This window comes from Megalops cyprinoides, chromosome 17, assembly GCF_013368585.1.
Source record: "Megalops cyprinoides isolate fMegCyp1 chromosome 17, fMegCyp1.pri, whole genome shotgun sequence".
NCBI classification, from domain to species: Eukaryota; Metazoa; Chordata; class Actinopteri; order Elopiformes; family Megalopidae; genus Megalops; species Megalops cyprinoides.
The window spans coordinates 22503751-22518735 of NC_050599.1; the positions used below are offsets into that span (position 1 = coordinate 22503751).

The 14985-nt window shown below is 47.7% G+C and overlaps 1 protein-coding gene across 2 annotated transcripts in view; it reads left to right on the plus strand.

Annotated features, from left to right (window-relative positions):
* Positions 1-536: 536 nt before the first annotated feature.
* The window catches only part of LOC118792579 (alpha-(1,6)-fucosyltransferase-like), a 69142-nt gene continuing 54693 nt past the window's right edge, over positions 537-14985 (plus strand). For both annotated transcript variants that reach the window (XM_036550456.1, XM_036550457.1), the window contains exon 1: positions 537-671. The gene's annotated coding sequence lies outside the window, so the exon portion shown is untranslated. The remainder of the gene's footprint in view (positions 672-14985) is intronic.

Sequence of the window (14985 nt, forward strand, 5' to 3'; positions counted from 1 at the left end):
GCTCAGTGCGAGGGTTGGAGAAATATTGACTTTCCTCAGGCCCCAAGCAGGTAAATTGATGCGCTCTTCTGAAGTCTGCTTAGTTTTGAAATACACAAGTGCATTGCTTTTAAAACCATGATAAACACTACTACGTTATACCGTCTAAGTCAACTGATTATTATGGCAGAGCAGTGCACCGAGAACGTTTCAACCCGTCGTTAAATGGTGACCGTTTACTTACCGTGGTAGCCTACCATTTTCTGCGCAGCGACCGCAGAAACTCTTTAATCTAGCGTTTTTACGACAATTTCACAGGGCAACTTCAACATGAAATAGCGCTCTGCAGGGTGCCGTGGATCGCTTCGTGGTGGCGTCTATTATTTACGGGATGATTTTTCAGGCTGTGGGGTAAACTATGCGGGGGTAGGATCCCACCGCCTGGTACCTCTGAATCGCTCAGCAAAATGGTTGCAGTACCGCAGTCTGACACTAGCATGCGCACTGTAGCGTCATGTCAGTGCGAGTCTCCTCCGGAGCTGCGGGCAGCAGTGACTATTCAGGCTACAGCTTCCCTCAGTTCCTGTTTCCGCCACGGCTTTTCGGCTGAATTTGTACCACATTACTGAGGCATCAGTCTGTATCGTCTTAGCCCTTGCGGATCTACTGGAATTCTTCTGTGCCAAGTGAAGGTAAGGTTATTTTCCCTTCAAGTCTGTGTATCTAGAAAGGCATAGGAATCTGTGTCTCAACCGTCTGTGATCCCTCTCCATCCCCGGCCTGTTGCCTGAGTCGCTGCTGAGATCACGATGACAAAATAGCGGTCAGAGATGGAAGACATACATGGTCCCGTTAGAACTAAATTAGGTCCTGATGAACCTTGTTAGGGTCCAAATGAGCGGGAAGAAAAAGGAAAGCACATATGCGAGGTTTTCCATTCCTCTTTTCCAAATGTGCCGAATTGAATGCGATGTGGCACAATGTACATGTTAGAACCGAACTGCGACTTTAGCGGCTCGCCCATTATTATTCAGTGAATGCAATGCATTAGCTAGTTCGTGCATGGTCGCAATACACAACAGTGCTGACAATTTTATTAAGCGGGAGACAAAAGCTCTCGTAACGATGCGAATCTTCAGATTTTCTGTGACAGCGGGACTGGAATGGTTCTGCTCCGCCGTTTTGTTATCTCGTGCCAGTACACCGTGACGTTCTTGTACAAATCAGAGCTTCTCATAAACTGGTGGTTGCCCTGACGGGTTTATGAAAACTCAACTGGGGAATCCCTTATCTTTACACGATGTGCACCGACTCCACTCCGTAAGGCGTGTAGAAAATCCGTCAGGGATCCAAGAAATGGATATAGCTAAGAAATATTGAAATGAACGTGTTATCACAAAGAAAGCGGTTCAGAGGGAAATTATACATGCCTTTTGTGAGTGTTCGTGCGAAACACGAGTCCAGGTTGCGAATGTGTTGCTGTATGTGGAGCGCGTGCGATGTCAGAGATGAAACATAATACCGACTTAGTCGATGTGCTGCTATACCCTGTGACTTCGACTCGGCTTAATACTACGGTGACCCTTCCCTAATGTTGCAGCGGTGACTTGGCGGCGACAATAGGGTGGCGTTTTGTTCTTGCGAGGTCGGAGCTGCGGTGCGACACGAGCAGTGGTATCAGTCCATCGTGCTTCTTTTGTTATCGTACGGAGACCGAATCTCAAACGCTCGATACTGTGCAGAGCGCGAGTCAAGCCAAATCCTCTCAAACACATTTGTTTTCATTTCTACTCAGTTAATCTTGAGAAACGCTCCGGTGCTCCGATTAACCGGCCGCGATCATGGAAGAGAGCGAGCGAGAAAGAGAATCGTTCATGTGGACGCGTTTTGATCATGGGTGTTGAGGTAAAGGATTGAGTCATAAGTGATCATTAAATATTAATACCCACTGACATGCAATTCCAGACTGTTTATCTTTTCATCCTGGTTTTTTCCCTCTTGTTCTTAGGCGGACTGTGACTTTTAACACAAAAAAGACGTATGTGATGCGCATAGAGACAACATGTATGAAAGCCTCCCTCGATCGTACGCCAGACCACTGGTCACGCTCGCTCCGCTCTAATGTAAACCTGTCTACGACTGTGCCTGCATTCCACTCTGACACTCAATTAATGCAATCGTCTGTGTTGCCTAGCCACATTCTGTGCAATCGCAGCCACTTTTAAAGTTTCACAGTGGCGCTTTTGTCGCCCGGCTAGGGGGAGCTCGCATTGCTGATTCTTGACCCATTTTAGCTGTGGCTTTTCTCTTTGGTAACCAGTCCTGAATGAAACTGAAATGGTGACAGCTGTTTGACCCTGGATGAAACCGAAACAGTGACAAATTTGCTTTGTGGAATGATCACTGAAATGAATCATACGCGTTAACCTTTTATGAAACGTTCAATATAATGCTTTTCAACGCGTGAACACTAATGACCGTCGTATCTAATGCTGTTACGGTTTCCCCCAAGACCTCGGCTTCCGAGGGCTGCGGAACTCAATACCTTTAGATAACTCATACATCTTTAATTTCGTCTCGTATAACGAAGCCTGGGGTTTAATTGATTAAGTAGCCCTAATCCATACATGAATAAGTAAACACCAAAATGTCGTTGTGACAGATCACGTAGAGGAATTTATCCATGACCGCCGTATTTATAGTTTTATTGTTTCGTTGGTGTGGAATTTTTGACCAAACTGGTGTTTGTTTTGTTTAACTCCTGTGTAAATTCTGTGTTCCCACAATTGCTTTCTCCATATAGCCGCAGGTATCCTAGAGACAAGCTCATAGCTACAGGTACCCTGGAGACGAGTTCTTTGGCATCGGTGATAAGTTACTAATAAAGGGTCCAGGAAGTGGTTGGAAACTACAGTACTGCTTCTGTTCTAGTTATGATACAGGTATACTGTCTGTTAGACTTGTGGCTGGGACAGGTATGTCATGCTGCTCTGTTTGTGTGACGGATAGGAAAACATTTGCATAATTGTAGCTACTATGTGGCCTGAGGGGAAAAACACTACTGTTTACAGACATCTAGCTTCCACCTATGCGTTCTTGAACATTTTCAGCATCTGACCTCACCTCTACACCTATTTATATTTTGTTTGGCTGGACTTCTGCTTTTCAGGCAGCAATGGTGAAAATTAATATGACTGAACTAAAAAAAGACACAGTCTTTGTCTCTTTCAAATTTGTGGTCAAATTACCAATTTCATCTCCTGTTTCTTTTAAAAGTGGTTTGTAATGCGGTGTTACTTTTGACAAAACTGTGTACATGTTTGTTGCAAATCCAGTCACAGCATTGCTGATTTGAGAAAATACATACATAATATGAGAAAATGTATCCTTCAGACTGATATTCACTGGTCTTGTAGAGACGGAATTGAGTATGGAAAGGCTAGAATGGTGTTGACTGACGTTACCCTCAGTGACTGACGAAAGCTGACCTTGCCCATAGAACAATATGACAGAGAACTCTGTTACCATGCAACCATGGTACCATGTTTGTGAGAACACCAGCAGTGGTGTACACTGTGCCTGTGAGACCACAGGAGAGTGTGAGGAGAACACAGCAGAGTGATGGTAAGAAGCAGGGCCCAAACAAAAGGCTGTCAGTTCAGTTCCTGCGCTGGGCATTGCTGTTGTACGTTTTGGCAGGGTGCTTAACCCAAAACATCGTCTGTAAATATCCAGCTGTATAAGTGGATGACATGGAAAAACACTGTAAGCTGTGTCAATGGCTCTGCATAAGAGCTGCTGCTAAGCAAATGTAATGTATTACAAGCGTAATACAAGTGTACAACCAGTCTGTCAGGAGACCGTGAGTGCAGGCTTACAAAGGAGCTGTAATGAGGGCCCAGACACCTTACATACCCCCCGGCGTATGTCTGCTCTGGAGGACTGTTCCAATGAGCGCTTTTCCATCTCTTGCTTAAGGGGAAGAGATATGAGGACAGAGATCAGCACAGAGGTGGCTGTTCTCTCTTGGCAGGGCGAGGTGAGCGTGAGACAGGCGAAGCTGCCTCGCTGTGTGCTCCACAGGGACACATCCTGTCGTTCGATTGATATGTGTGCGAGGCCGGTTTGGTGTGCCCCCGGGGCGTGAGTGTACAGTAGGCATTGGGGTTTGACAGTCTTATCTGCAAAGCCTTGAAGTGCTTGTTAAACGTTACCTGTGAAGGCTGTCAGAGAGGGCTTGTCTTATTTGCACTGTCCCGACAAACTGTACCACCAGACAGGTGCATGGTGGGTTGCCTTGCCGCATACCACAGATGGTACACTGGTCTTTGCCAGTACAGCAAACAAATGTTTTTTTTAGTAGGACTGTAATGTTACCACATGTACTACAGGAGCAATCGAATGGATTGTATTGAATCATTAACCGTGTGACTGGAAAGTGATGTGAAATCCTAGTAAAAGTGAGTCAGAGTTCACTGGGAAAGGAACTGAAATGCAATATGACTCAGTGATGTATTTTACTATTTTTTTAGAATCGTTCAGTGCTTTATATTTAGTGTCACCGACCTTAATGGGTCTGTGTTTGTGCTTTTCTGAACTTGCTCAATCATTATGATTGGGGTACATTTCCACATGTGTAGGGGCACTGTTGTCTCAGATACAGATCTGTAGATGAATTAACAGTGCTGAAGAGAAGAGGAGAGAAACAGGGACTAAAACGCTTGAAGAAGCATCTTGAGAACTAGGCTTGAGATGCATGCAGTACCTTTGTCCTCTTGAGGTCAAGGAGACAGTGGGAATGCATTGATCGCTAATAATGTTACTAGTGAGAAATAGACTAGGCTAGTGACTGTGACCAGGCTGGAAGAGCTATCATTTTACATTATGTACCTATCTATCCATCTCTCTCTCTGTATCCCCTCTCTCTCTCTGTCTCTCCTATATATATAATTCATCTCTGAATTATTTATAGCTTTGCATGAGGGATAGATCAATTCCCCCAGCGAAAGCCTATCGTGTTCTTTGTTCTCCGAATTCTTTGATGAATCTGGAAGTCTTAAAATTCATGAGCTGGAGTTTCTCGAGGCTGTGCTCGGGTGACAGGTGCGCTGGCCGCGGATCCGGCGGGTGTGTGAAAGGGCCAGATGAGATCAAATGGCTTTTCGTGGAGAGCAGGGCAGATCTGGAGCGAACCTGGCTCCTCGCACCTCACGGCTTCTTTCATGCCAGTTCACAGGCAAAAAAAAACCCCAAACAAATAAGTTTGATGGTGGGGTATTGACCCCCCTGTGTGGTGTTTGATGTCGGGGCGATTGACCCAGCAGAAGGTGGGTTAAATTGGCAGAGCGCCGGAGTTTGGATTGGGGGAGGGGGGCAGCGTGGTGCCTCGGCCTCTCCCCGCATCGCTGTGAAGGTCAGGACAGAGGCTGTAATAAACCCCAAATGGCAGACTCCTGAGCGGAATGTAATTCCCCTTCTTCCCCTGTGCCTGTGTGCTCATCCCTCCTCACTGCACTCGCTGTGTGTCCGTGCCGCGCCGTGCCAGAGCCGGGCTGTCACTCATATCGGGGGAGCAAGGGCCCCCATTGTTCTCTGCTCGTGGCGTCGGCCAATCACGCGGCTTATTGTGTGTGTCTGTTGGGGGGGGGGGGTTTCCATGGCAAACTGAGCGGGGTTGGGGAAGTGCAGGTTGGTTACATTTGGTTCTGAGTCTCCCAGCAGTCCTCTGCCTGTAATAGGTGGTCTCTGGAAGATGCAGCCGGCGGATAGCGTCTGATGGATCGCGAGGGGAAGAACACGGAGGAGAGAGAGGTGCCGTGCACGGGAATGAGTCACCGGGAAGGGTTTCATAAGAGCGCAGTTGTAAATTATCAACAGGCCCGCTGCCTTGAATATTTGCGCTGATAAAGTGGGGGGACGTGAGGATGATGCCGAGATGCGCGGCTACACTCGTCCGGGTAGGGCCGTTCTGCTCCAGATAGCTTTAAACTCATCAGCAGGGATTGCCGGAATTCCCATTTTTCACACCTATTCCCTCCCCAAAAATCATCAATACTGCATTTAGAAATGTATTACTGTGCTGTGCCGGACTGCAAATTGTATTGAATCACCTATGTTTAACCCGGCATTTTAAAATTTCGATTTCTTTTTTCTTTATTGCCTATTGAATCACCCATGTGTGAAGTCTGCATTTAAAAAAGAAACAAAGTCTCTTTTGTCTTGATTTCTGGTAAGAGTTTGTGAATGTGCAAATTTTCCTTGGATCTAAAAAAAAGTCAGTAAAATCTGGTGGCCGACTGCATTATCGCGGGTGCAGGCTTTTAGACAGTAGCGGAGGCTACACAGCGATGAGCGCCAGATTTGCAGCTGCTGGGAAGTAGCTCTTGTGACATCTTTAGGGTAAAAGCAACTCCAGAAATAGATATCAGACCTCACATAACCGCTGGATAAAATTGCTCGCTTTTTTTAAATACACTCTGCTCATATCCTGAGCCATTACAGACTTACGGGCCTGCTCTTGTACCGCATAAAGAGTTGTGAACATTAAGGATTTCAGCAGATGGACAGGAATACATTGTTAAACTCCTGTTATGATAAGGTTTACACTGTATCCACACAAATAAGCATTTCCAAGCCTTGAATGAACAGTTCTGAATCCTAGTGGTGTCAGTGGCAGGAGTGCGCCAGTCCAAGCCTCTCTCCTGTGACAGAACAAACAGCCCTTCCTCAGGCAAAGTTCCCCGAAGAACACCGAGATGAGTCAAGGCTGTGGCTTTCACCCGCTTCCCGCAACACCCTTGGCGTAGCCCCAAATTCTCACCTCTCCGGCGCCGAGGAAAGACGATTTGGTGGAGATCAGGCAGGTGGATGGGAATGCGAATGAGAACGAGGGTGAAACAGGTGAGGGGGAAGATTTGTGCCAGTGAGATGACATCAGAGCCAGGGACACAGACCCTATAATCTGGAGCAGCGCAGAGTCCTGATGAGATAAGTCTTTGGGCTTGGCCGGACCGAGGGCGGCAGCTTCAGACCCCTGTCAGGATGGCTGTCTCAGAGATGGCCCTAGCAGCAGAGATAATCAGGCTTTTTGCGGTGCAAACGACAAACCGAGGCATCCACCGACTCACCCTGTCTCCTCTTTCCGGGGGATGATGTCACCCTTTCAAGCCGGGTCAACTGACATGGAGCTGAGTAACCAGCAGCGGTGGGATTTTTGGGGGCAGAGAGCCGTCCCGAGATGAAGGATCTCTGTGTCGCAGCTGGACAGATGGCTGGGGGGGTCGGGGGGGGGGGCCTGGGGGGGTGGCGGGGGGTCAGTCTGTCACAGCTAGGTCATTGCAGAGTCATTTGAGTGTCCCGGGGGATCCAGCATGTTGAGAGGATTCATAGACATCCAGTTAGATTGGCCTGATTGGATTTCACCAGCCCTGACTCCCACCTCTAAGGACTGTATGGTACACTGAGTGCAGCACAACTTAATACAGACCCATAAATACAGCATCACTGACTATAGGGCTATAACCTATAGGAACATAAACATGGCATAGCTCTATACAGAACACTGAATCAACACAGCTCTCTACTGCCCCACAAGTACAACATTACTGGCTATAGGGCTATAAGCTATAGGAACATAAATACAGCGTAGCTCTTTACAGACCACTGAATCAACACAGCAGACCCACTAATACAGCACCACTGGCTGTAGGAGCATAATACAACTTAGCACTTCACAGAACCATGAAAACAGCACAGCTCGCTGCAGGCCCACAAATGCAGCACCGCTGACTACTGAATAGCTAATACGGCAGCGTGGCTCATTACAGAGCTGTGAATACCACGCGGGTTGCAACAGAACCGTGAATACAGCGCAGGTCACAGCAGAATCACGGATACATTGCCGTCCCGGCTCTCGTCTCTGAATTTTTATGAAGCGACGTTTTGAGTGCCGGCGCTGGGGCGGCTGAAGGCCAAAGCGATTTCAGCATAATGGAAGGCAGAGTGTTCGCAAATAACCAGCACTAAAGAATCTGCAAAAAAATGGGGCCCCTTTTTCACTTGGCGGTGTTCGAACTAAAGAGAAGAGCCGAAAGCGTCGCCGGCAGCCCAGGCATATAAGGTTAGAGCACTTTAGGCATTTTTTTTTTTGGCACTTTAACTTGTAGACTTTGAAGGCGGCGAATAAGTGTTTTGATCGAAGCGGCTGCTGTTTTCTCTCTGTGATCGCGCTCCACCGGTACCCTTCCAGCCCTTTGGTAGACAGCCTCGCTCCCGAGAAACTTGGGTTTCCTTAAGGCTCCTTGGCCAGATTGCTTCCGGAAGAACAAGCCCGTCAGGCAGCATGCAGTCAGAGAGACAGCATGGCCAGTGCAGTGTTCAGACATCCGCACAAGGAGGAGTCAAGCCACACCTCAACTGTCCCACGCCAGATAAGGTGCACAATGACCGCACACGCCGTGATAAGTACATACTCCATTACGGTACATACGCATGTGGGAGTCATAGCATTGAAGGTCGCACTTCCTCAGGTTTTTTTTTTTTTTTTTGCGAGCTAGCCCTCGTGGCGCTGGCTGATTCTGAAATCGGCTGAGCGTGAACCGAGTGCGCCGTATCTTCCCGAGCCACGCTGTTGAATCAAGTCTGGCATAATTAAATAGAGATGAACCCTCTCCCCCTGTGCATGCTGAAAATGTGTTTGGTAACGCTGTGCAAATCTTTGCTCATGCCGCAGTGCAAAAACGGTCTGCGCTGAGCTCTGATGTCTGTGAAGTGGCACAGGCGAACGGACTAGCTGGCAACTACCACTGCTTTGAGTTTTGTGCCATGTTACCACTGCTGTCTAAGATGGTCCTCCTGTTGTCCTCCAGTGATTTATATGTACATCAAAAATATAATATACTTACACTAGAAGGCATTAGTAATTAATGTTAACATTTAACTATACTGTGCTACTAATACTTTGCATCTTTGCAAATACTGACATCACCAGATGTGATTAAATATGTGATTTTTATTCATTTTGATACTTTAGTTAGTTAGGTATAAGTGAACTTTTGAGCGCTACAAAATGGGTTCTGTATCCTGTTCCCAGTTAATATGCCTCTGCTTAATTTTTGTAGTCTGTTGAAGTGTAGGGGTTATACTCTTCTGTAATCTGCATGTGCTGTGTCATTAATGAAACTAATTATAGCCTGAGTCGGCAGGAAAACTGGTCATGAAGGAGCTTTCTTTTCGGGATTAACTGATCTGAGGAAGGACGGCCTTGTTTTAATACCAAAACTCTGGCCAAAGCCCTTTATAATATCAGATTGCCTCTGGTTGTCTTAACTGGGATTAACAATGAGACAGCTTCTCGCCCCCATGTTGAAAGGCAATCCAGCTCATGCTCCCACGTACTTTCTCTCTCTGCGGTGCCAGTGTTAGTCCAATCAGCGCTGTTGTTTCGGATTTTTGTAACGCCACCACAGAGCCACAGAGCTGATTGGTCAAAGCTGCGATCGCCAGGTGACAGGTGGCGGTGTTCCCCTCCGCAGAGATTCGATGGAGACCACAAACGAAACCACTTTCCACTTTCGAGCAGGCCGAAGCGGAAGAGGTTATGCCCTCGCTCAGAAATGTAAATAAGAGTCTGGCTTCCCTGTCGTGAGGTGCCTCTGCAAGTTTTTTTTGACGACTTGGATCGCTTTCAAGGTTCGATCATTAGATTATTATTTTCCAGAAGTCTGTGAGTAGCCCAGCATTTAAGAAGCATTCGTTCACCTTTTTTGAGATGTTTCCATGTTAAACGTTTCCATTTAATTGCCTAACACTGCTGTAATCTGACCAAATTTGGCAGGATGAAGTAATTATGGACTGACTCAGACTCAGATATTTCCCTTTTGGCAACCTGCGCATAATTAAAATATTACTGAAATAAGGAAATCAACGGTGTAAGTGACAAATTGAAGTTTTAAAGTCATATTTTGGACTTGAAAGGAAATAACAGACAGAAGCATTTGCATATTTCATTTGAAATGAATTTAAAAGGGAAATCAATGCATTTGAAATAATACATTAATTACAGCAATATATTGGTGAATCTGTTGGAAGATTCTTCTTTACTGGTATCTTTTGATCAATGCTTAACTGATACTTTGTGTACTTGTAGGAAAAAAGCAAACACAAATTGCCCATGTATTTTGATACAGAAGTTGCCTCACACTCCTGTCCTGTCCTGGTGTGCATTTATATTACAGCATGAAAAAAATAAGAAAAACTTGTGACACTGGTAAATGAGTTTTAGCACCTAGACCTTTTCGCCTGCACTACAAATTCTGTGTGCATATTTTTGCATTTCTTCACAGATTTTGCTGACAAGCGTTGGTAGCAATGTTAGTTTGTAGCGTGTACTGTACTTCTTTCTCCATTACTGTGTCTACAGTAGACAGATAGCTGGTCCCCGTCCTGTTTTATGCTATACAGCACAAAAGTGCTGTGCCAATGTTAACTCTAATCATATGTGACCAATATATAGCTAAAAAACCAGACTGTCCACAAGCCAGTGAGGTCATGGGACATTGCATTGCCTTATGTTGCAACGTATAGGTTTGTTTTATCATTGTACTTGAGTGTGCATGCATTTCTTATTTATGCATTGGTATGCATTTACATATCATAGGCTAACAGTTGACTGAATTGCAGTGTTGGCTGATGTTTAGTAAAAGATCATTAACTGTCAATGTAGGTAGTCTTTGCCCTATAGGACATGACGCTTGACCTCTGAGTTGCAATCAGACTCATGATTGTTTTATCTTTGCAGTGCAGTTACCTTGCCAGGTCATCCAAGTGAGGCTTGTGAAGCTGATCATTTCTGTGAATGCTTAAGCGTTGTAAGGCTAAAGGAAAATCCAATTTGGAGTGTAACAAAACATGGCCTTGCCAACGGGGAAAACACATTTTTCTAATCGATCAGACCTCAGCATCCAGCGTTATCCAGTCATGAGCTGCTTTTCTTATACAGCCGCTGCCTACCCTTATTTGCTGTTATGGTTTTTACACCGTTGCTCTTAACGGTAACACGTCCCTTTATGTTTGCTACCCAGTTATTTGGAGTGTGGGAGGTTGGGCTGGACATTGGGGGCTGTGAAGAAGTACATCCAAACGAGCCTTGTGTCTGACATTGTTCATAAGTTGCAGTAACAGGTTATTCACCACAGCCCTGAGCTTGCACACGTTGCCATTGGATGTAGCTGGAATGACTGTGTAACACACAGGTTGTACAGGGTACTGTCGGACGTTTCTCCCTGCCTCCCTGGTCACATGACATCGTTTGCACTGTCGCTATAGTCTTTCTTTCAGTTAGATGGACACAGTCCCCCAAGACTTACGATAATGTAATTCACACTCGGGCCGGAGCACATGTGGCGTTGGGGGTGACCCAAGCAGCAGGTATGGCACCACGCAGTCTAGGGGAGGAGGTTGTATGGTATCACCTGTGTGTGTCAGACAACAGAGATTAACTTTTAATCTCATTTAAACTGCAAACAGAGCTCAGGCATCGGTGGCCTGTGTGAGCGTGCACACACCGTGTGCAGCTTCGGGGGGGAGCGCGCCTCCTCTCGAGTGTCTTTAAAGCACCTTCAGAGCAGTTCCGCAGAGCTGCCGCTCTCACGGGGGAATCGCTCTCCCTCTCCCTCTCCCTCCCTCGCCCTCCTCGGGGCTCTGTGCTTTTTACTTGAAGGCTGGCAAAGACATTAGAGGAGATCGCTCTTGCAGCAAGTTCACAGCTGCTTGCCGCGTTGCAGGCAGCTCTGTAGAGGCAAACTCTAAACAGGCTGGAGCAGCCAATCACTGCAGATACGGTGTACCTGTTATAATTGCCTGCTTTAGGGCAAGGTTTTGGGCCTGAGTGCAGCCTGTTGTGGAGGGCTTAGCTGTGCCCCACACCGTGATCCCCTCAAATGCCCGCGTAGCACCTGCCGCACGGAGAGGAGAGGCCATGAAACAGAGGTGGCGGAAACAACATGTCCGCCAACGGCTCCGCACGGGCAAGGCGGGCGCCGACCCCACTGGCGGAACACTGTGAGGCAGAGGCAGCAGAGCGGCGTCCGCGGCGCACGCTAACGTGCGCGGTGATCGGCGTGCTCCACGGGAGAGAAGCGGCGGCGGCAGGCAGGGGGAGAAGGCGACCGCGGCGAGAGCACCGCCAGCATGGAGAGCGGCCATTGCCATGACCGATTGCTGCGGTCAGGACTTCTGAAAGCACAGGGGACCTCTTACACAAACAAGTGGCTGAGTGTGGAAATGGAATTTCAGGGTTCTGTGGATGAGGTCAAAAGTATTGCCTGTCAAGCCTTAAAGGAGACCTCTCTTCACTTTCAGCCCAGTTGACTGTCCTTGACTGAGCGCGTTCTCCCCAGAATAAGTGCAGGTAGTTAAATTATGGTGCAGCGCACCAAAACGCAGTCAGTAGGGCCGCGGCTTAAACCCATGTACGTGTTCAACAAGTCTTCTTTTCATTTTCCATTCAGAACAGATAGAACTATCGGTGCCAAGTGTTTTTTTTTAATCTGCTACCTAACCCAAAGGCAATTTTCTGAACGGTTGTATAGGAGGCGCTCCCAATCAGAGGCAATTACACAGGCTTTACCGACTGGACGTTAAGCTTTGAAGTGTTCACCTCTGTCCTAAATCCCCCCCCCCCCCCCAGCTCCTTCCCACCCTCCGCTTCCCCCATTTTAAGCTCATGCTCAGCGTTGTCCTCAGATGCTCTGTGACTTGCGCAGGAGGGGGGAGACAGCAATGGCACCTGGAGCTTGTCTGAAACAGTCAACTCATTCTGTTCCCCCACCTCCCCCCCCATCTCTGGCACTGCCTTGACTGAGTTACTGAAGTGAAGGGTAATTGCCAGGACGGCCCCCGTTTTTGCCTTTATGTCAGTGACCCTCTCACCCCTGCCTGGCCCCTTTGTGCAATGCGCACTGGGCTTTTTTTGTGTGTCTGTTCACATAAAACAGACCTCTCAGATTGGGCCGATTAAGATGCGTTTCCCTCTGATGTCTCCTTATCTCGTCAGATCTGCTCTGGAAATGAGCGTCCGGGGTTTGTTTGCTGTTTGTTTACTGTCCTACCAGGAGCGGTCAACACTTTTTAGCCAGCGCCGGCTCCTGGCCGTCAGATCAGATTGTGGAAACGTCTTAATGCTGCGGCCCTTCGGCCCACCCCTGCTTTATCACGCGGGTTTATTCGCGGCCGCGGATGTTGTACTGGCCAGGGTGTGCGTCCAGGCCCTTCATAGAGGGGTTGCCGTCTCAAGCCCTCACCTCGTTTGCGCCAGATCACCGTTCCGCTGATGCTCGCGTCTCTTAAACGTGACACAACACGCACGGCGTGATACAGACGCATTCGTGTCATACAAACGCATTCGCATATAGCGGAGGAGCTTTTTGCGTTGCCAGGCAACGTTTAGACACGGGCGAGGTGAAGACGGGGACAAACGCTCCCGACTAACCTTCACCAGGCAGTCGCATTAACCCTGGGTAGTTACCATCACTGCTCGCGAGGAGCCAGAAATGGCATGAAACCGTGGGTGGGGCACCCGCACCGAGAGACAAAGCTTGTTTTGTTTGAATGAATTTCAAGGGTAGTTACCTCATTTGCTCTCAGAAGGACTCATAGACCTATGTACTCATCGACCGATGTACGTATTAGAAGCGCTGCAATCCATTACATCTATGTTAATGAATGGAGCAATGAGGGCGAACTGCCTAGCTCAAGAGTGCGACAGCTGTGTCCCACCAGGGTTTGAACCCGCAGGTCCAGAGTCCAGTGCCCCGATCACTGATCTGCACTGTGGCTGGCCGGAGAGTGCCGCAACCCGTGTGGTTATTCAGCATGACCAATGACCCTCAGGCAATGAGGGTCGTGGTGCAGGCTTAAAACTCCCTGGCATCCTGCAGTTGGAGCCCTTATGTCATGTCACTTTAAGAATGAATGGTGCATAAATACACAGCACCACAAAGTCTTGCTGCAGCCAGTAGACTGAAAAGATCTCTTTGTTTCATCCAATAATATTGAGTATCTACATAACAAAGCCAATGCCAAATGACCTTCAACAATCCCTTCACGGGCATCTCTTTTTTAGCAAGCTCAGCGCAGATCTGCTAATCTTTCCATCTCATGGACGCGCCAGTGTAATAGCCGCATCATTGTATCCAGATGATATCAGCCGGCTGGTGCAGAGCTTTCTTAGAACTGACGGGCAGCAGTGTGACATAGCGGTAAGGAGCAGGGGTCGTAACCCAAAGGTTTGCCGCCTCCATTGCCAGGTGGGCCACTGCCTCTTGCGCCCTTGGGTGAGATACTTTTAATGCGAACTGCCTCGGTAAACATCCAGCTGTATAAATGGATAACGTTAAAAAAAAAAAAAAAAAAAGCTGTGAGTTGTGTAAGTCGCTCTGGATGAGAGTGGTCCGCTAAGCAGCTGTAGTGTAATTGTAAGTGATGTCCGTGAAGAGATGGCACGCCCAGCTCGTAACGCCAGAGCGCTCAGTGCTCAAAGAGCAGCCACGCTCTGTGCTTCGTCCTCCAACACAACAGCGGTCGTAGCCAGCGTTCCGGGAGTGCGCAGAAGCGCGGTGGCCGTTGTTGACTCTATTTACAACCATTTCCACGCGGCGTTATTTCAAATAACCAGTAAACCCCGACAGTGAGTAAAACACACAGGTCGTATTTATGCGTGGCATTTACGCATTTTTTAACTCACTGTCCTGTGGGTCAAGACCAGACACGGCCAGATATTCGCATTCGAGGTTAATAGCAGGGCCGTTTCCTTTGGATGCATCTCTTTAATGAATTCGGGAACAGGGGTGTTTTTTGACACCGTTGCCGTCTCTGGTAGCCAGCGTCGGAGCAGCTGGAAAGCCTCCCAGTATGCATTACTAAACAGTGGTAATTGCGTTTCTGTCAGGTTTAGCATCGCGTTAAACTTTTATAGGCACGGCCCATAATGCGCCGGCATCACGCTCC